This window comes from Hesperophylax consimilis, chromosome 16 (genome assembly GCF_061612785.1).
Source record: "Hesperophylax consimilis isolate HC1 chromosome 16, BYU_Hcon_1.0, whole genome shotgun sequence".
In the NCBI taxonomy this organism is placed as follows: domain Eukaryota; kingdom Metazoa; phylum Arthropoda; class Insecta; order Trichoptera; family Limnephilidae; genus Hesperophylax; species Hesperophylax consimilis.
In genome coordinates this window covers 7,954,265-7,976,133 of record NC_142851.1, presented here as the reverse complement: position 1 = coordinate 7,976,133, position 21,869 = coordinate 7,954,265, and the positions used below count along the sequence as shown (strand labels likewise).

At 35.3% G+C, this 21,869-nt stretch overlaps 6 non-coding genes across 6 annotated transcripts; 2 read left to right on the top strand and 4 right to left on the bottom strand.

Annotated features, from left to right (window-relative positions):
- Positions 1–11,666: 11,666 nt before the first annotated feature.
- LOC149416653 (5S ribosomal RNA) lies at positions 11,667–11,785 on the bottom strand. Its single transcript, XR_016303447.1, has one exon. It is a non-coding gene; the product is annotated as a 5S ribosomal RNA (ribosomal RNA).
- A 583-nt stretch (positions 11,786–12,368) lies between these two features.
- On the bottom strand, positions 12,369–12,487 carry LOC149416652 (5S ribosomal RNA). The gene has a single exon (XR_016303446.1). It is a non-coding gene; the product is annotated as a 5S ribosomal RNA (ribosomal RNA).
- Positions 12,488–12,810: 323 nt separating this feature from the next.
- LOC149416651 (5S ribosomal RNA) lies at positions 12,811–12,929 on the bottom strand. The gene has a single exon (XR_016303445.1). It is a non-coding gene; the product is annotated as a 5S ribosomal RNA (ribosomal RNA).
- A 701-nt stretch (positions 12,930–13,630) lies between these two features.
- LOC149416650 (5S ribosomal RNA) lies at positions 13,631–13,749 on the bottom strand. The gene has a single exon (XR_016303444.1). It is a non-coding gene; the product is annotated as a 5S ribosomal RNA (ribosomal RNA).
- Positions 13,750–16,760: 3,011 nt separating this feature from the next.
- LOC149416649 (5S ribosomal RNA) lies at positions 16,761–16,879 on the top strand. The gene has a single exon (XR_016303443.1). It is a non-coding gene; the product is annotated as a 5S ribosomal RNA (ribosomal RNA).
- Positions 16,880–17,202: 323 nt separating this feature from the next.
- On the top strand, positions 17,203–17,321 carry LOC149416648 (5S ribosomal RNA). The gene has a single exon (XR_016303442.1). It is a non-coding gene; the product is annotated as a 5S ribosomal RNA (ribosomal RNA).
- The last annotated feature ends 4,548 nt before the right edge of the window (positions 17,322–21,869 follow it).

Here is a 21,869-nt window from a genome sequence, read left to right as displayed (position 1 = left end):
TATCAATCTTTCTTTCAATTTTTATTTAATATTTTAACATTCACATAAGTATTTTACTTATAAATTATATTTCTTTCAAAAAACAGTAAAAAACTTATTAGAAACATGTTTACTATAGGTTTTTAAAAATGTATTAATGAGAATGTAAATTTTTTGGTTTAGATTTTAATTTTCATGTATTTTATAATATATTTTTAGTGCATTTTTCATGTATTTGTAATTTGCTTGCATTTTAAACGCATTTTTTTAGATATTTTTAATTTTGTTAAGATTTATTTAAATATTATTAATAACAGAATTCGCACTATTTTTGTGTCTTAGAACAGAACAATATTTCAAAAATGATATTAACTGGTTGAATTTTTTTAATAAGAGTAAATATGTAGGTATATAAATATATTTTGTCTTGTCTTGTGACTATAAAACTGTAAATTATAGCAAACAAAACTTTATACTGTTCCCGCAACTCCTGTAAGTAAAATGCCGTAATATATAACTAATGAATAATATACTACATAATGCTAAGACAGGATGCAGTTGAAACATAGTCCTATATTTTATCAAAACAAAGGTTTAAGTTAAATGAAAAGGAAAAACGTAGAAATAATACAATAAAAATAAAAAATCTTTTATAAATCTAAAATTTTGTTTTAATTTTATAAATATATACAAGATGCATGCAAATCATATACTAATAATGCAAATACGTTAACGAGACGAATATCAAACTGGCTTTTGTCACTAAATCCAACACTACACTACACACTTTACCTATTCACGGTTATTGTAAAGTTTAATACTACGATATCTTCCCTTCCTTGTTCACAGTTCACTACTGGGAATCATCTAATTGTATCACTAAATATTTTCAACACCGACCCATTTATGTTAACAGACGACAGCGATCGAAAATAAAAGCTAAAAATAAAAATGCATTTTCTAACGATTTTCGAGACGTTAATATTTGGGGAGTAAAACTGCTTTTCGATCTATTGGAATTTATAACATTGATATTCTATTGGAATACTAATTTCGTAAATCTTTGGTCGATAACGTGTCGTGACAAGACTTCGAATGAACTAAGTAAAAAAGTTTTTATAATCTTTTACCTTAGATAACAGAGTGATACAGCAGATAACAGAAATTAGAGGTGAGGCGTATTTATCGTACCCAGTAAAAGTACCGGGTATTTCCATGTGATACTTTGTTCTTGTGACAGACCTCCAAAATACCTGGTTCCAAAATACTCATAAGTATTTTATATAGGGACTAAATATTTTTAATAGGTACTTTTACCAGGTATTTTTAATAGGTATTTTTGATGGGTATATTCGATCGGTATTTTCGATGGGTATTTTTTATGTATTTTTGATAGATATTTTTGATGGGTAGTTTTGATGGGTATTTTTGATGGGTATTTTCGATGGGTATTTTTAGTATGTATTTTTGATAGGTATTTTTGATGGGCATTTTTGACGGGTATTTTCGACGGCTATTGGGTATTTGTGACTGGTATTTCTTGTATTTGATGATATTGCGACCGGAAAAATGTGGTGAATTTTATTTTATAATATGGATTTCCGTAGCTACCCCCCTCCCCCCATGGATTTCGAATAATAAATGGGGGAATCAAGCTCACGTAGAAATTTTGAGGGGAATATGTAGGCAGAATTAGAATCACGTATTCTGAATCAATCCTCAGGTCGGTATTAAATACTTTTGAGTATTTTGTCACCGGTATTTTTACAAGGTATTTCTCTGTACCTGTACTCATTGTACCCAGTAACGAAAAGTACTCATAGGACCCACCTCTAACAGAAATATATAATAGACAGGAAGGACATGGTGTAGGGGGAGAGGGGGGGGGGGAAATATTTTCAAGTTTTTATTTATTTTTTTATAGAGAATAGTTTGATACTGTTGGATAGTAACACCCTACATTTTATGTATGTCCATGATCTATGCCGGGGATTGTCTTTGGCTTTTGAACGGCTTCCTGCAGGGGCATTTCTCTCAGCTTCGGCCTTGAAACCCATTTGAAACCGCCACGCCCACCTCATTATTCTTATAGAAAACGAATAATATGGCTAAAAGCTCAGATCTCATTTGTTAGAGCAGAAGGATTGGTTTGATCTCTCGCTCTCTACCATAATGAGTCGTGTAACAGAAAGAGATGACGGAATGTTGTCGTTGACTGTTTTCAAATCATTCAAACAAAATGAGAGTGGGGTAAGTTTTTAGATTCTCACGGCCAAAAGCATTTTTGTTGTTTGTTTTTGGGGTGTTATGCCGTGTTGCGCTAACTCCTTCTTTAGCCGACGTTTCGGACAGCGTTGCAGTGTCCATCATCAGGGCAGATCCGGTAGATCCGAAGATGTGATGAAGATGTAACCATGAGTTCAAAATAGGCAGAAAAATGTCGGAATTCATCGTCGTACTGACGGACAATCTTGTTTTGGAAATATTCTTCGGTGTTTTTGCAAATTTCTTGTCATTTTGGGTTTCTTCTTCTCAGATTAACAAGTTTCATCTTGAGGAAATAAACTGCAAAAGTTTATTTTCTTAGTCAGATGAACCTTGCCCTTGGAAAACATTTCGACATTTTTCTGCTTCAAGGACATTTTTATTTTAAAAATAGTTTTTTGGGCTAGTGAATGAATGAATGGAGTAGGCCGAGAGCAATTATATTGTATATGGTTGCATCTTATTTTTAAATGGCGTTGAGTTTTTTCTACCTTGTCTACTGCTCCGCTCCGCACGGTAAGTAGGTACTGCTTGTATATCTGTGGTTAAGTACTGTATAAATCTGTTGGATACAAAAAGCCCGAAGATATCGATCTAGAGAGTGGTATATTTATGGCTTCCTGTCAAGGTCTTGTAAAACGGTTGTCAATAAGAATAGTTCATTTATTAAACTTACGGGCTTTTTCACCAAACCCAGGCTGCCTTTACACTTGTAAGTTTTTTCCTGTAAGTTGCTCACGTAAGCGACTTACGACAAATTTACGAATGTAAACGACACCATAAGTCACTTACCGTAATTTATACCAAGTTACGGAAGTTTTTTTAACGTAAGTTTTTGACAGGTCTAATCGCTCACGCGAGAATTTACGGCTCTCTCACAGCTTATCAAAACAGATTGATAAGTTGAGACGCTTACGGTAAGTTTTGACGTCACTGTCGGGATGGTAAAACAGAAATCTGCAACACTGACAGGTCTTTCTGCCGTGCTCCTCGGGACTGGTTTATTTGTCGCCATGAACATGAACAGCTTTATGAAATAATACACTGCAATAATCTATGGAGACTAACATAACATTATTTATCATTAACATAATGTCATGTTTAAAAAATGCCTGTGTAAATGTGTGATAATGGTTCTAGTATTCGACTTCACGAACTGATGGATCAGCTATCAAACTTCACAACAAATTAATATCTCCAATGAATGCATACAAAAATGCAATATAAGAATACATAGAAAACATTACCTGCGCCAAAAATCGAATAGTCACCATTAATTTTTCTAACTAACTTACTAACCATCACACCGTTTCCCCGCAGGGGTAGGCTGAGAGGACGGACCGTCAAACAACTCGGTCTTGGCACACACTTCTTTCCTCATTCACATTCATACATCGTCTAATACATACTCTTCTATTATTCTGACTCTTGACATGGCCTGACTCAAGTATCTGATTCACTTGGTCGTGCCATGTCTTCCTCGGGCGTCCCCGACTTCTGCTACCATTCACATTTGCATCGTATATTCTTCTTAAACTCCTTTCTTCATTCATTCGCTCTACATGCCCAAACCATCTAAGCGTCCCTTTCTTGATCTTACTCATTACGCTTACATCAGCCTTGTACTCTTTGCTGATCTCCGCATTTCTCACACGATCGTACATGGTGTTACACACATACGCCTCAGGAATCTCATTAATTTCTCAGCTGGTGTAATAGCATACCGAAAACGAGTATTATTATTTTTTAATTAGCGGTCCAATCATTTCCAATATGTATTAGAAGTCAGTTGCTATAATTTGGATAAAATTAAAGAATTTTCGTTGATCCTCAATTCTTAATTCTGCCGTTAAACTAACGATAGCCCCATCAGTACTTTTTCTTTGAAGCCAATTCCTAATCCAACACACTCTGCGGGCCCTTACATTTTTGTTTGACAAAATTGTACATATTACCCTTAGAGTAATAATATATTACCGCAGCGGCAATCCGTTGTGTGCGGAAATGGGTATTATATGGGAATCGATGATCTAACCGTAAATAAACAATCCCTGTTGTCAAATATTACTAAATGACAGCTGTCAAAGTCGGCGGCAACGAGTTGTTGTCAGGAAGCCATCTTACCAAAAATAGAATTTCTGGTGTAGCGGTCTCTGTGAGAAGTTCGTAAATTAAACTTCCAAACAACTTCCGTGAGCATTATTTACGATAAGTTGGATGCATATGTAAGCGCTCCTATGAGTAACTTTTCAAAAATTTACGAAAATCGTAAATTTTACTTACAAGTATAAACCCAGCCTTATAAAGATGATCATAACTATATGTCACGTAACATTATGCATACGATAAAGATGCTCATAAACCTGGAACCCAATTTTCATTTCAGTAGATAACTGCTCGCATGCGATAATTATCTACGTTGTCTATGGTTTTTCTATCATCGAGTAATTATCTACAAATTTTCGATAGAAAGCGTATTTTGGAATTTCTAATAGATAATTATCTATTACAAAGCAGTAGATAATTGGACTATTGGTTTTAGTAGTAGTTCATCTGTCAAAAAGTGTTACTTGTACGGTTTGCGTGTGTCGTATTTTTGTTAATTATTATAAAAATGGCGAGTTTTGAAGATTTGACGCACATACAAGCGATCGAAGACATGGAACAGGCCGAATATTTAACTGAAAGGCCACCAAGAAATTTTTTTTCAAGAAATGATGCATTTAGTCTGAGTAATGAACTGTTCATAAAAAAATTTCGACTATCTAAACAATTGGTGCTCAAATTAATTGATCTATTGTCGCCTTTGATGAAAGAACCGTATAAAATCAAGTCTGTAGATGTTAAAACGAAGGTAAGAACGATTAATGATCCCCGTTATATGCAAACAAATCATTTTTTGTACTCAATCAGTGATATGATAATAAAACATTGTCCAAGAGTAAAGCAAAAGTCGGTAATATTTTGAAAAACACGCAAGAGGAAACAACTACTTCTTCAACGAACAACAAAGTGAATTGCATAAATAAACCACTCTCTAGATCAGTGTTTCTCAGCCTTCTTTATGCCATGCCCCACCGTAGTCTTTTCAAAAGTCAGATGCCCCACCAGCATCTTTTTTTATGAAACAAAAGGTAAATTTTAAAATCATAATCTAATATGTTTGTAAATATATGAAACCCTTATGAAATTGAATAAAACCTTTTCTAATACGTATATTACAAATTCAGTTACGCTTGCTACAAAAAAATTTTATGTTGTGGCGCTAAAACCACATTCCACCAAATAAGTTGAGGGCAAGGTTAATAATAATTTTAATGAGTAAGTCGCTTGTGGCGCTAAAACCACATTCCACCAAATAAGTTGAGGGCAAGGTTAATAATAATTTTCTGGCATGCAAAGTAATGTTAGGATATTTTGTGTTAGTTTCTTTGTAAATTCTTAGTGTAAGTTTCTTCTGCCTTAATTTCACATTCGCACTCAAACTAAGCAAAAAACCGTTATCAAGTTATTACTGTAATTCTTCATGTTCACGCAAGCCAAATTAAATGGCACACGTGGTCACTCATACGAGGACTCAGGATAAACTATTCCCATTTTCTTCTGTCATTATTCATTTTCACAGAAGTCACAGTTATAAGGAAAACCCGTCTCTTTTCTCGTGTTCTTTCTGTAACTATCCATGTTCGCAGAAGTCAAGCTTAGTGGCAAACATTCGCATTCATACTCAGGCAAAACCATTATCATGTTCTTACTGTAACTATTAATGTTCACAAAAGACAAACTTAGTAACTCACATTCACACTAAACATAAACCGTTTTCATGTTCTTACTGCGATAATTCATGTTCACAGAAGTCACGTTTAATTAGAAACAATAGCACTCACACTAAAAAAAACAATTCTCACGTTAATTATTCATGTTTATGGAAGTCAAATTTGACGTTTTACATTATCACTCATATTTATGATAAACCATTCTCATTTTATTAGTGTAACTATTAATTTATTTTTTATTTTTTATTTAATTAAAATCAAATTTAATAATATAATTATTAAGTTCTGCAAGTATTTTTTGGTTTTTGTTATTGTTACAGCTGTTTCGGCTTTTCGGCTCAAAATCCATTCTCATGTTCTTACTGTGATCATTCTTGTTCACTAATTTCCAGCTTAATGTTACAAATTCGCACTCATGCTTAGGAAAAATCATGTATCATGTTCTAATCGTAATTATATATTTTATTTTAGGAAAATTAACAGTTACTTGGTTCGTTTATACATGTGCAATTTACTTAACTGAGAAACCAACTATAGATTTCCTCATTATACTTATACATTATGTAGGTAAAAAACAACGAAGCAATACAACAACTACAGCTACATCCTGCATAGTTTCTGTGATTTTAGACAATCATCGAAATTGTAACGGGTTTCATTTAATTTTAAGGACAATTTGGCGTATTTTTAAATTTTTTACATCTCAGGTATTTTTTGTGTGATCGATGATTATTCTCTTTTATATGTGGAATGCCTACGTGTCTCATCTCTGAAGCGTGGTGCCCCACCACTGAGGCGCTATGCCCCACCGGTGGGGCGTACGCCCCACCGTGGGAAACACTGCTCTAGATCGATATCTTCGGGCTTTTTGTATGGCCCCATTTTGTCACCCCCTTAACCACAGACGACCACAGATAAAACGGTCGTTTGGTCCAGACAGGTAAATATATTGTGGTCCATAAATAAATCTCAAGGCTATTTAAAGAAGTGCAAACATAGACAATATAACTGCACCCAGCTAACATCGTTCATTCACTAGCCCAAAAAAATTATATTTTAAAAATAAAAATATTGGAATGCAGGAAAAGGAAAATAAAAAAACCCACAGCTATGCGCACATAAAAATACTTTTTATTTTCAAAAAGACAATGGACAGTAATACAAAACAGGGTCAGTACAACCGATGTATTGAGCATTGATTTATCATTGAAGTAGAAGATAATACTAATATATCTAAACAAAACATGAAACAGAACAAGACACAGAAAAATAAAAAGTAACGGTCTCAACTAGGAATCGAACCCAGTCTTACTGCAACAACTTAATAGGATTTAATTTGACCTTGCACAAAATACAAGAATATATACACAAAATACATATTCAACAAATTTAAGTGTTAATTATTATTGCCACAGTACTAGAAGTTATTCAAATTCTCCTGCAAGGGTTTCATATAATTTCCACAGCTTTGTCGTCAGCAAACATCATGGAAAATGCTGGTTAAATCTGAATACTTACATGATGTAATTCTGGAGAGGTTTAAATGACCTTGTTTGATGTAATCGTGGCTTTTTTTAGCAGTTTTAGCATCCTAATACGTGGTATAGTATCGCGTCGGAATACGGATAGGACTGAAAAGGAAAATTAATTAAATTATTAGCCAATGAAGTATATTCAGGAATCAGGAACATTGTATCAAAGAACGAGAGGTTAGTACCTGTATTTAACAACGGGTTCGGGTCCTTTTTTCAGTTGGTGGAGATAGACAGGATATTATATGATGACTGGAAGATTAAGCGTTGCCAAGCATTCTTTTTTAATCTCAAAAGTACCGTATTTTTGCTTTCAATTGCGAAATTACACCCACAAACAAACGTATTTCTTGCTGCTTCTTGCTAGCACCGGATTATCGAATCCGTCTGAGCAACCTTTAACACAACACGGCATTAATTTATCACCTTGAAGAATTCTAGCACGCAACATTATTTTTAGATAGGTTAGACGATTTTCAAAATTCAAAATATTTACGCTAAAAACTTCAACTGACTAACTTTCGAAATGGCGTCTTGGAAATTGCCGTTAATTTTTATTGCAGCATAACACATGCTTAGCTTCTCTTTCTGTTACACAAGTCGCTATGGTAGAAAGCGAGAGATCAAACTACAAATTTTGCTCTGAGCCAATGAGATCTGAGCTTTCAGCCACAACAGCTTTGTCTATAAGAATTTGGGTTGGGAATAACTCCCCCCATCAGGGTTACAAGGTCAGACGGGAGTCGTACGCCCCTGGTGAATTGAAAATTGACAGTCGTAAACAGATGTATTTAGTTAAATGTATCAAATCTATGGAGTTAAATACACGGGTTACCATATAAAAAAATAAAACTGGTACATTTTTATGTTGGTATTAATTGCACACATATTCTGGAGGCGGTGGCTTCTAGAATACCTTCCCACCATGGCAGCTCGGCAAAAATGGCACAACCCGGTCACACCCATTAAGAAGGATGACCTGGTGGTCATTATGGACTCCACGCTGCCACGGAACAGCTGGCCGCGTGGCCGCGTCCTTGAGGCCGTGCCCGCCGCCGACGGACAAGTCAGGACAGCCCGTATCCAGACAAGTTCCGGAATATATGTGAGACCGGCCATCAAACAAATCGCCGTCATACTACCTGCTTCAACAACACCAGCCGATCCAATCACCAGCACGACAACACCTGCCTAGCCGAAACCCCTTGCGATGACATCAACTGCAAACACGAGACGCTGGGATGAAACAGAACACGCCCGACGGAGTAGCTGGGCGCAGCAGAGACTGCACCGTGGGGCGTATATCGGACGTACAGAGCCAAAGTCATTATGAAATAACAAGATCTCAAGTTTTTACGATGTCCTTAATATTTAAGGACATCGTAAAAATTAATTTATAAAACCATTAAGATATCTGCGTCAAAATAAATATGATACTATAATATTATTCCACGCCTCAATGCTTATCCCACATCCTTAATGTGCGACTGCTATAGTTAATATTAATGGATTTTCGGCGCCACCATACATTTAAAAACTAATATTTTGTTTTGTTCAACACAGTGAAGAGATAAGGGTGATCGCTAATTACTCTCATTGAACATGTGTGAAATTTAATTTATAATTTTGTCCAATAAATAGAGAAGTAACTGGTACAAACAGTCACTTCTCATTCGAGAGTACTCGGGAAAGTAATACTTGTTTAATTTATTGTTTTCCTACTGCCCCTGCAAAACTCTCAGATCAAGGTGTCAATGTGTGCCGGTGCCCTATTGAATTTGCAGTATTTGTGCGGGCTTCATTAACTTGGTCCCGTACAAGGACGTTGAGTAATAAATTTAAAAAAAAAACAATATAATACAAATAATAATAACATGGCATTTATATATTACTACTCGTATAATACACTTTAAAAAAATGGTAATTCAGTATTCGCGGTTCTTAAAATTATTCCTACAGTGTGCCTTACCCAAATACAGATCTAATATTATAACATTAAATACACTGTTTATACAAAGTGATGACAAAACTTAGAATAACAATAACAGCAGGACAGGACAAATCACGAATATTAAAACTAAATCATAATATAAAACAGGAGGCAGTTTATGCTCAGAAATGAGAATTTTCTGAGCAGACACTTGCAGGCTATTATAATTATGACAAACAAAATAATTAAGACAGCCATTTCTTTCTATATTTAGAGTATTTTAAATGACGTAGAATGGCCATTATCCTCATTGAGTCCGGTCCATTATACCAGTGCTCCGCAACCGGTGTGCCGTGGCACACTGGTGTGCCGTGAGCCGGACACAGGTGTGCCGCGGTCAAATTCAATGTATTTGACATTTTACATTATTTCATTATGTATTTAATACACAATGACAAATAATTTTGCATAATATTGTCTATTTTTCAAAATGTAGTATAGAATAATTATTATAACTAAATATTTTTTTAATGTTCCTCCATCGCGTGGTGCCAATTGTTGAAAACTGCGCAGTGTGCTTTGTACACACCATGGCCGCACCAATTTAGTTGTACATAAAGAAAAATGCGAAGAACGAAATAAAAAACCGAAGAAATTTATGAAATCGGCCGTTATAGTTTCTGAAAAGGCTTTAGAAGCTAGATACCATGTTGAAAATTTAATTGCATGTCAAACGAAACCACATACTGTCGGCAAAATACTTATTAAACCAGCATGCATGGAAATTGTTCGCATCTTGGGCCCAATGAATTTAAGGAAGTGAATAAAGTTTTTTTGTCTGCCAATACTTTTTAACGGCGTTTTCACGATATGTCAAGCGATATATTAAAAACACTGATTAGAAAACTGTTTTTGGCTGAAAAAAGATCGAGGAAACAACCGATATTAAAAATAAAGCACAGCTGATAGCTATTGTACGTTTCAATGACGAGGACTTTATTAAAGAACATTATTTATTTTGTAAGGAGGTTTCAGAGCGAACTACCGGTGAAGAAATTTTTAAGAAACTAACCGATGATTTTTCAAAATGTTTAATATTCAAGGGAGCAATTGCATTGCTTTTTGCACGGATGGCGCTGCGGCAATAACTGGTAGTAAAAAGAGTTTTGTCTCTTGTGTAAAACAAAAAATCCGATGTTAAAATAACACACTGCTGCATACATCGAGAAACATTGATGGTCAAAAATTTGCGGAGGAACTATTGAACATAATGAATGAATGCATTAAAATCGTAAATATAATTAAATCAAGAGCCCTAAACTCGCGAATCTTTGGATAATTCTGTGCAGAAATAGGAGCCGAATATGAATCCTTATTGTTTCATACTGAAATTTGTTGGCTATCCCGAGGCAAAGTTTTGGCTAGATTGTTTGAGTTTCGTCACGAGGTGCCAGAGCTTTTTTTAAATCAAAATATGCCCGAACTTAAATCAGCACCTCGACGATGATTACTGGATAGCCAAACTTGCAAACATGGCTTATATATTCAAGCATTTGAATGAACTTAAAAAAAATGCAAGGTCCAAATGAGAATATTTTGACGAGCTCCGACAAATTACAAGGTTTAAAAAAAAACTTGAACTTTGGCAGAAAGGGTTGCAAAAAGGATGATTGGAATGAACCAAAGGACCAACCATAGTACAATTGAAAACAAACAATTAATTGTGAATCTGGCCCAACAAAATTTAAGTATGCTTCAGCAGAAATTTTATCCGTATTTTTGAAGTGAAACTTCTTTACGCGCGTCATGCAATTTCGTGGACCGGAGTAAAACCAACTCATGACCGAAACGAAAATGCGGGACCGATTAAAGTTCATTTGATCTAGTCAAAGTTTTGAAGTAAAATATAAATGCTTCTTAGCTCATCTCGACAACTGGCGTTGGTGGTGTAATGGTCAGCATAGTTGCTTTCCAAGCAGTTGATCCGAGTTCGATTCTCGGCTATGGCAAATTATTTTTTTGTTTTTAACGCCTTTTTTTTTTTCAATGGTTGACGATAATATCAATCCACTAAGTAATATTTTAGGCCTGTAGAATAATTGAAAAGTTAAAGAATGATATAAAATTTTTTATGATGTTAACGATAAAAAAATAAAAAAAAACATAAAATTACCATAAAAAATGGGCCAACGGCACGCGGTGTTCCCAAGCGGTCACCCATCCAAGTACTGACCGCGCCCAATGTTGCTTAACTTCGGTGATCGGACGAGAACCGGTGTGTTCAACATGGTATGGTCGTTGGCAAACGCTAAACAATATTAATTTCTATTCTACCTGCAAATAAATATATGAAAATTAGTATAAAAAAGCCCTAATAATACTGAAAACATTAGCAAGGTGTGTGCGACGTTGATAAAAATAATCATTACATACGCGCTTGAAAAAGATCGTAATTACATCCATAACTTTGTAGGAATTTTTTTGAAGTGAAACTTCTTTACGCGCGTCATGCAATTTCGTGGACCGGAGTAAAACCAACTCATGACCGAAACGAAAATGCGGGACCGATTAAAGTTCATTTGATCTAGTCAAAGTTTTGAAGTAAAATATAAATGCTTCTTAGCTCATCTCGACAACTGGCGTTGGTGGTGTAATGGTCAGCATAGTTGCTTTCCAAGCAGTTGATCCGAGTTCGATTCTCGGCTATGGCAAATTATTTTTTTGTTTTTAACGCCTTTTTTTTTTTCAATGGTTGACGATAATATCAATCCACTAAGTAATATTTTAGGCCTGTAGAATAATTGAAAAGTTAAAGAATGATATAAAATTTTTTATGATGTTAACGATAAAAAAATAAAAAAAAACATAAAATTACCATAAAAAATGGGCCAACGGCACGCGGTGTTCCCAAGCGGTCACCCATCCAAGTACTGACCGCGCCCAATGTTGCTTAACTTCGGTGATCGGACGAGAACCGGTGTGTTCAACATGGTATGGTCGTTGGCAAACGCTAAACAATATTAATTTCTATTCTACCTGCAAATAAATATATGAAAATTAGTATAAAAAAGCCCTAATAATACTGAAAACATTAGCAAGGTGTGTGCGACGTTGATAAAAATAATCATTACATACGCGCTTGAAAAAGATCGTAATTACATCCATAACTTTGTAGGAATTTTTTTTTTCAATGGTTGACCATAATATCAATCCACTAAGTAATATTTTAGGCCTGTAGCATACTTGAAAAGTTAAAGAATTTTATGATATTATTAATTATAGTAACGATAAAAAAATAAAAAAAAACATGAAATTACCATAAAAAATGGGCCAACGGCACGCGGTGTTCCCAAGCGGTCACCCATCCAAGTACTGACCGCGCCCAATGTTGCTTAACTTCGGTGATCGGACGAGAACCGGTGTGTTCAACATGGTATGGTCGTTGGCAAACGCTAAAAAATATTAATTTCTACTCTACCTGCCAATAAATATATGAAAATTAGTATAAAAAAGCCCTAATAATACTGAAAACATTAGCAAGGTGTATGCGACGTTGATAAAAATAATCATTACATACGCGCTTGAAAAAGATCGTAATTATATCCATAAATTTGGAGGAATTTTTTGAAGTGAAACTTCTTTACGCGCGTCATGCAATTTCGAGGACCGGAGTAAAACCGACTCATGACCGTGACGAAAAAAAGGGATCATTTCGCTATAGGAGCCTAGCTAATATTATATACCTAGTTTAACTCACTCTCCTAACTCATCTTCGCTGTCTACAGGCAGAGCGCACGACTGTGGTCGTGAAGAACCGAGGTTCGATCCCCGCTTTAACTAATTTTTTTTTTTCTTTTTTTATAACTTTTAATTTTTTTTATCACATGCTACTTATAAATATGTCAATAGACAGAAAAAAAGAGAGAATGAAATGAAAAGAGAGAGAGAGAAGAATACTAGAAGTTTCACTTCTGTCTTGCGTAGGCTTGACACACCCATTTTATTTTTCAATGGTTGACCATAATATCAATCCACTAAGTAATATTTTAGGCCTGTAGCATACTTGAAAAGTTAAAGAATTTTATGATATTATTAATTATAGTAACGATAAAAAAATAAAAAAAAACATGAAATTACCATAAAAAATGGGCCAACGGCACGCGGTGTTCCCAAGCGGTCACCCATCCAAGTACTGACCGCGCCCAATGTTGCTTAACTTCGGTGATCGGACGAGAACCGGTGTGTTCAACATGGTATGGTCGTTGGCAAACGCTAAAAAATATTAATTTCTACTCTACCTGCCAATAAATATATGAAAATTAGTATAAAAAAGCCCTAATAATACTGAAAACATTAGCAAGGTGTATGCGACGTTGATAAAAATAATCATTACATACGCGCTTGAAAAAGATCGTAATTATATCCATAAATTTGGAGGAATTTTTTGAAGTGAAACTTCTTTACGCGCGTCATGCAATTTCGAGGACCGGAGTAAAACCGACTCATGACCGTGACGAAAAAAAGGGATCATTTCGCTATAGGAGCCTAGCTAATATTATATACCTAGTTTAACTCACTCTCCTAACTCATCTTCGCTGTCTACAGGCAGAGCGCACGACTGTGGTCGTGAAGAACCGAGGTTCGATCCCCGCTTTAACTAATTTTTTTTTTTCTTTTTTTATAACTTTTAATTTTTTTTATCACATGCTACTTATAAATATGTCAATAGACAGAAAAAAAGAGAGAATGAAATGAAAAGAGAGAGAGAGAAGAATACTAGAAGTTTCACTTCTGTCTTGCGTAGGCTTGACACACCCATTTTATTCCACTAATACGGAACAATACGATTGGATTCGAAATCCTTTTGCAACCAATGCAATAAATTAAACGGAAGCACTGCCTCTGCAATTTCGAGAGGAATTTACAGATTTAAATAATCACATGACTTTAAAACTTCACTTCTCCGAAGTTCCATTAGATGTTTTCTGGATTTATGTTAAAAAAGAATATCCTCGCATTTCCAACAAAGCAATCTTAACACTACTTCCACTTTCAACGACATATTTATGTGAGCAAAGTTTTTCAACGCTTGCATGATAAGCGGTCATGCTAAAAATGTTATTAATCAAGGAATTCGGGTTGCGCTGTCAAAAATAGTGCCGGCACAGGTATCACATTAATTTATTATTATTTTATAATAATTATAAAGATTGATTAAAAATAAATATGTTATAGTTATATGTATGTATACTTTTCATATAAAAAACAAAAAAAAATTAGCTTTTGGTGTGCCGCGGAATTCTAGGAAAAATTTTGGTGTGTAGTATGTGAGAAAAGGTTGCGGAGCACTGCATTATACGGTCTTGTGTTTTTGCCACATATTTTTTAATTGATATCTACACACCAAGAATTACTGATGACGGGCACAGTGAATTTAATAACAGCATCGACCAATTTTTGTTTTGTGTTCTACAATTAATCCAATCAAAACACAAATATTTGGCAATAGTTTCGTTAAGCGGACAAGATTTAATTTTTCACAATTATACTCAACAACATAATGAATTTCCAGAGCATTGATAGAAAAGTTTTTAGTCAGGTAATTAAGGTAGTCTCTCTGTAATGTAACACTGTATTCAAGCGATAAAATTTAAGAATTCATGGGATCATATGGATCACCAATGCAAGATGATTTATTCAAAACAAATTTAAAAAATAATGATTATCAAACAAGAAACTATAAATATTCTTACACAAGGGAGCATCGTTTTTTCGTGTGGCGACTGAATTACTACCGCTGGGTCATACAGGAACACTTGAATCTGAAAAAAAAAAAAATCTTTTAGGTCGAGGAAAGGAATTAAAAGATCTGCATAATGGATGAAGACATTTTCGAATATTTTCAAGTGGGTTTATATCTCGCAAGACGTAATATATATGGTCTTTGGTGACATCACACGGTCCTGTAATGTAGGGTCCTGGAGGAACATGATTTGCACCTGTATTTTCATCACAACGGGTCCGATATTGTCGTAAATCCGGATAACTACCAATGCCGGGAAGATTTAAAGTCGGCGGTGCGGAACTTCGAAGTGATCCATTCGGCTTTTGTTTCTGATGGAGAAATGGCAGCCACAAACGGATATAGGTTAAGATACGAATTATATTCTGTCGATTCTACAGGCCCATTCGCCGAACCTGCGCTCCTTAAGAGGAAACCGGGTGGTGTTTTTTCCATACAAACGTATTCCTCATTTCCCTCTCTGGATTTTGACACTAGAGAAAATATTTTTTTTACATAATATGAATATTGACCGCAAGCGTGTCGGTACGTTTTGATTTTTTTGATAAGTTACTTTTTATAGGAGTTATAACCCTTCAAAAATTGTTAAAATTGCCTTTTTTTAACGCCATAGGTATTATCAGGCTGAGGTGCATGTGTCCCTTTCTCTCAGTATTCGGGGGTGAGGGGGGGGCGGAGAGGGTTTTGTTGAATACGTATACAGTCAACGAAGTGATGTGACATTCTCAATAATTATATCGATACACTAGTCCACTAGTGTTGTCATGTCCCGAGTTATCGATGTTTTTTTAAAAATCATTTTTCTGTTTGGTGACTTATCTTGAGTGTGCCAATACTTACCGAGCTTATTTACTAAAGTTATTGTGACAAATTTAATTTGTTTACGTCAAATAAATTAATGGAAAAAAATTTGAAAAAATAAAATGGGTGTGTCAAGCCTACGCAAGACAGAAGTGAAACTTCTAGTATTCTTCTCTCTCTCTCTTTTCATTTCATTCTCTCTTTTTTTCTGTCTATTGACATATTTATAAGTAGCATGTGATAAAAAAAATTAAAAGTTATAAAAAAAGAAAAAAAAAAATTAGTTAAAGCGGGGATCGAACCTCGGTTCTTCACGACCACAGTCGTGCGCTCTGCCTGTAGACAGCGAAGATGAGTTAGGAGAGTGAGTTAAACTAGGTATATAATATTAGCTAGGCTCCTATAGCGAAATGATCCCTTTTTTTCGTCACGGTCATGAGTCGGTTTTACTCCGGTCCTCGAAATTGCATGACGCGCGTAAAGAAGTTTCACTTCAAAAAATTCCTCCAAATTTATGGATATAATTACGATCTTTTTCAAGCGCGTATGTAATGATTATTTTTATCAACGTCGCATACACCTTGCTAATGTTTTCAGTATTATTAGGGCTTTTTTATACTAATTTTCATATATTTATTGGCAGGTAGAGTAGAAATTAATATTTTTTAGCGTTTGCCAACGACCATACCATGTTGAACACACCGGTTCTCGTCCGATCACCGAAGTTAAGCAACATTGGGCGCGGTCAGTACTTGGATGGGTGACCGCTTGGGAACACCGCGTGCCGTTGGCCCATTTTTTATGGTAATTTCATGTTTTTTTTTATTTTTTTATCGTTACTATAATTAATAATATCATAAAATTCTTTAACTTTTCAAGTATGCTACAGGCCTAAAATATTACTTAGTGGATTGATATTATGGTCAACCATTGAAAAAAAAAATTCCTACAAAGTTATGGATGTAATTACGATCTTTTTCAAGCGCGTATGTAATGATTATTTTTATCAACGTCGCACACACCTTGCTAATGTTTTCAGTATTATTAGGGCTTTTTTATACTAATTTTCATATATTTATTTGCAGGTAGAATAGAAATTAATATTGTTTAGCGTTTGCCAACGACCATACCATGTTGAACACACCGGTTCTCGTCCGATCACCGAAGTTAAGCAACATTGGGCGCGGTCAGTACTTGGATGGGTGACCGCTTGGGAACACCGCGTGCCGTTGGCCCATTTTTTATGGTAATTTTATGTTTTTTTTTATTTTTTTATCGTTAACATCATAAAAAATTTTATATCATTCTTTAACTTTTCAATTATTCTACAGGCCTAAAATATTACTTAGTGGATTGATATTATCGTCAACCATTGAAAAAAAAAAAGGCGTTAAAAACAAAAAAATAATTTGCCATAGCCGAGAATCGAACTCGGATCAACTGCTTGGAAAGCAACTATGCTGACCATTACACCACCAACGCCAGTTGTCGAGATGAGCTAAGAAGCATTTATATTTTACTTCAAAACTTTGACTAGATCAAATGAACTTTAATCGGTCCCGCATTTTCGTTTCGGTCATGAGTTGGTTTTACTCCGGTCCACGAAATTGCATGACGCGCGTAAAGAAGTTTCACTTCAAAAACACCTGTTACAGACAGACCCCGAGATGATTCCGTTCCGTATTGCCGAGTTGGATATGGAACACAAAAATTAATTAAAATATATTTTGACAACTTTTGAAGGTTGTACTCAACATAATATTATCCCTTTATAGGACACTTTTTTTAAGATACAACTACTGAACCAAAAAAAAACTTTTATATTTGACTAAATATATTGTTCTAGATTTTTTTTTAAATATATTTTACAAGAAAATGTGTGATGGTAAGTACATACACCACTGATCGTTTGATGGAATGCTGGTACAGCGTATGTTCAGTGGTACATGCATCTACCACATGTTGTTGAATCGATTATGTTATTATAATATCATATTATACAAATGAATATTGAAATCTATGTATAAGAGGCACCATATTGTTTATTGTGCTACATATTAGGTACATACACATAACTAGTTTAGTTTTTATTTAACTTTTTTAATACGTTATATTATTACAGAAAAATGCACTTTTGGGAATACCTCCTACATCACTTGACATTTTCAATCTTCTTCAATGATCTAATATTTTTTGTTTTTATACGCTTTATTGTAAAAAAAATTACTGTTTAACATCTACACAATGAAATTAAAACAATTTATGGTCCAGACCTTTCCCTTGCCGGTAAATTTCTTGGTATGCGACCGTCAATTATTTCTGGTAAAAGGCATTGGTGGTAGAAATTTTCTAACAGTGGAACGATTTTTTGCCAGATTTCATCGTCCCTCTCAATTTTTTCATACAGCAAACCTTTTGGACTCCACACAACAAAATAACAATAATTACGAAGAGTAATATGTAACTGGCCTTGTACTTGGTAGAAGTAATTATGATTCCGTTTTAATGTTAAAGAATGGTCTTCCAATTTACAGTAATCAATTATCTTTTGTGCAATTCCCTCTTCTGGTGACATATTCGCTATACTATAAGGGCATTTAATTTCAATTATAGAATCCTCACCGATAAGGCCATCCGGACTTGCCGCTAAAAAGTTTTTGGTTTTATCGATAAATAGCCCACAAGCGGATACCTGCAAACTTGTTTTTTTTTTTTAAATTGCTCTATTGCTAGGCTTTCATTTTCTTTTCCATAATTTGTGGCCATAGTTCCTTTGAATTGTGAGTACAGTAAAGAGTTTAATACTCCCGTAACTGAAGTTTTTTGCCGAAGCTTATATATTTTTCCAAAGTTAGACGCCGTTATCCGCTTACGTCTTTCAATTGCCCACAGATTGTTATTGCTTTGGCCTACCGTATTCCGTTCGAGCTCTTCCTTATTCGTTGAAGATAATTCTTTGAGAAATTCCTCTTTTTTCGTTTCAAATATTTCAGGTGGCATATCTGGTTCTAATTCCAATTGACCATAATTTTCATCGGGCCCTGTAACTTTTTTTCTTTTTTCTGTCGTATTTTCATTATACTTTAGTTTTTTTTTCGACACATTTGTGTATTCTCCTTCGAACGTCGTTTTCTCTCTATAAAGTGCTTCGTGTATTTGCCGAGACTGTGGCCTTGGATTTTCTTTTGTATTCTTGAATGGGTTGCCAATTCACTATTCCACGAAGCTACTGATCCAAAACATCTTGCTTGGTAAGATCCTCTTGTAGTAAAATTTACCCTTTTTCCACCTATAAATTTGGCGATAACGTTGTTGAATTGCTCCACAGTGTTATTTGTCACGTCAATAATAAGACTTTCTGCATTTGCTATTAGAGACAATAAGAATTGTTGGATATCAGTCCATATTCCACAATCTCGAAGATCGCTTACTAAATTTGGATCATCAGTATACTTCTCCGGCTTGCAATAGTACGATGCACAATTTTTATGATCACCAAACACATGATTTGCGGTATTTTTTATGTCCATTTTCAAATTTTTTATTTTATCACTTTGTACTGTGTTTTCTTGCTCTTTCCTGTAATTTACTGCTCCAACTACAGCTCTTCTCATGCGTAAAACGTTTGCTTCAACCTTTTTCCTTATATGAACTGGTACAAAGCCTTTAGCGTTGTTGGTTTTTTTTCCAAGTGCTTTCATTTTGTTGCAAAAATTGCGGAGTAAGTGATTTTTGCACTCTATTTTTTGTACTATAAGGTTAGGACCATATGGAATTTGTTGCATTATTTTTTTCATGATGCTGGAGTCGCCATCACCAACTAGTTTGTTAAATTTCAATCCATGCATTTCCATGCTTCTCGAGAACCCTTCTGCTATAATGTGGGCTTCCATGGCATGAGCTCGGAGCAGGCAGTCACATGTATATACCTACGCACAAGTTGCGATGTGACTGAGATGATGAGTCAACAGCAGGCGCTCTAGTTGCGAGTTGCGACATGACTTTTTTATGTGTGCAGCAACCTGTATACACGCACGCACAAGTCTCATTGACTAAGGGTAAGTCTCATTGACTTGTGCGTGTGCAGAAGATGAGCTCGGAGCAGGCAGTCACATGTATATAACTACGCACAAGTCGCGATGTGACTGAGGTGATGAGCGAACAGCAGGCGCTCTAGTTGCGAGTTGCGACGTGACTTTTTATGTGAATACCGCACAAGAGTCCGAACTGCTCCCGTCTGGAGCTAGTGAGACTGTGGATTCCCCAATTGGCGACTTAATTGGACTAGTATTACAAAACCCTGTAAGCTGATAGCTGATTTGGCCGTAACTAAGTCGCCGCGTGTATCATTATTTCTCCAGACAATTATTTTATATTATATTTAATTAATATTCTTTTTAATATTGTGAAACAACATAAATTAATTAAAATCAATTTACTTGCGCACGCCGTGATTTGAATCCGAGACCTCCGGACTCGAAGTCGAGAGCCTTACCCCTCAACCACGGAGGCAAAATAAATGTATCTACGTACATATTTGTAGTAAGTAATAATAATAATAAAGTTAAGTACAATACAATATTAAATAATGTAGACCTCGCTATTTTATTACGAATATGTACCTAGGCACCTACTTAATTTTTGGAATAGATGAATAACAGTAAATGAAATAATAAGAACTGATCGCGATAATATGACGCGAAGTCGCTATCGGGCGCGGCGCGACGATTCGTGCTTACACACACGCATTGGGGTTCACCAATACACCGATAGCGCTTTTGCTGTCCCCGCTGAGATGAACGAAATAGAAATAATTTTTACAAATACCTATCGTTAAAATTTCTCGGCGCTCCTGCGCGCTCTTAAAGCTTCCGTGTTTTGGATATTTATGTCGAGTCAATTGTCTGTCAGTACAGCCCTCCACACAACACGGCTTGATAACTTTACCTTCAGACATTTTCACATAACAAACAACAACTCAAAACAACAATATGAACTGTCGAGATTCGAGATGGCGTCACATCGTCACATGTGGTCACATGGTTTGCGAGGGAGGTGGAGCAATGGTGGAGTAATGGAGGAATGAAAAACCGTCCTGGTTTGGTCTCTCACTCTCTCCCGTGTAACAGATAGAGAGGCTACGCTCCATTTCCCCCGGAAAAAATGTGACGCCATTATTGCGTCATTGTTGCGTCATTGTTGCGTTGCGTCCTTCTGACAGATTCAGATTGTTTGCGTGGTTTATTTATGTTGTTTGCTTTCGTGAATTCGTGAGTTGTTGTTGTGTGAAAATGTCTAAAATTATGAAGCTGTGTTGCGTGAAGGGCTCTACAGACAGACAGTCCACTCGTCATAAATACCCAAAATACGCAAGTTACAAAAGTACAAAAGAAACAAAAATGCCAATGGATCCCTTCGAAGATGCGTACTGCCGACTTTAAATCTACCCGGCATTGATAGTTATCCAGATTTAAGAGAGTATCGGACCCGTTATGACGGAAATACAGGTGTGAATATCCCTTTGTTTGTCTTCAGTGTTCCATGCAGAGATGTGCAAAATGGGTACCCAAAACCATTTGAAATGCAAAATGGAAATGGGTCAAAACTTTTCCATTTGAAAATGCAAAATGCAAAATGGTTTTTAGAAAAGCATTTCAAATGCAAAATGCAAAATACCTATTTTCAAAATGCATTGAAAATCAAAATGGTTTCTCAGGTCAAACAATCAAAATAATTATATAATTTTTAAACAATTTTGTCATTTAATAATGGACATCAATGTA